This window comes from Mobula hypostoma, chromosome 5, assembly GCF_963921235.1.
Source record: "Mobula hypostoma chromosome 5, sMobHyp1.1, whole genome shotgun sequence".
Lineage (NCBI taxonomy): Eukaryota > Metazoa > Chordata > Chondrichthyes > Myliobatiformes > Myliobatidae > Mobula > Mobula hypostoma.
In genome coordinates, this window is record NC_086101.1 from 137356072 (window position 1) to 137357233 (window position 1162).

Genomic DNA, 1162 nt, shown 5'->3' on the forward strand with positions numbered 1-1162 from the left:
AGAACCCGGGTCTAGGCTAGGACTCAGGACTAGGATCTTGGCAAGGACAGGACGTGGCTACAGGACAGGATGAGGTACTCCAGCACAGGACAAGGTACCCCAGCACAGGACAAGGTACCCCAGCACAGGACAGGGAACCTCCATCACCAGGCTGGGTGAGGCATCAGAACTAGATGAAGACACAAAGCTCAGATTTGGACAGGGCTAGAACACAGCATCTGGACTTGGCCTTGGAACACAGGAACACAGAGCCTTGGACATGGACTGGATGAGGTATTCCAGGGCAGGACGAGGCTCTTGGACTAGGTTTGGCTCAGCTCTTGGACTCGGCTTGGTAGGCCCTTGGGTACAGGGCCAGGGCTCCTCCTCGGAGCGCAGGGCCAGGACCCCTTCTAGGATGCAGGGCCAGGACGACTGCCAAGGTAAACTGCCGAGGATTTGGATGGGGACAATCCCAGGGGACGATCCTAGGCTGGAAGAGGACACGAAGCCTTGACTTGGACAGGACTGGAACATAGCACCTGGAACTTGGAACACAGGAACAGGACTTAGGCCAGGACTCTTCCTTGACAAAGACACTAAACATGGGGACACAAAGAGATAGTTTCAAACTCAATGATAGATACTTCCTTATCTTGGCGTGGCAAGGCTCCAGTCTCACTCCAGCAGTTGAACTTGACAAGGATGCAGGCAAGGCTTCAGAAGGACGGGGAAGGGAACAATTCAACAGGGAATCCTTGGTTGAAAGTTATTTATATGCCAGCCCAAAATGCCTCAATTAGGCACCCAATGGAACAAGGGAAAACAGGAAAACTCAGAATAAGGAATTGACGGACCAGACCATGAACTGGAATGTGGACTTCACGGACCGGACCATGACAGAGGGAAAGGTGTAAGACGTGTGGGATCAATTTTGGTTGTATGTTAATTTAAATTTAAATTAGAACTTATTTCTGTTTCTAAGTTTTATTTGTCTTCCTGTCATAGGATGGCTATGTAAATGTGCTGTACCGTATCTGCTTTATGATATGTTGTGCTGCTTTGTAAAATAAGAATAAATAATAATGAAAATTTGTATTACAAAAAAAATAGACGTGTTCCTCTCACTCTTCCCGAGTATAAGTTACAGAGCCCTAGGCAAGAGGAAAGACTCGGAGAAACA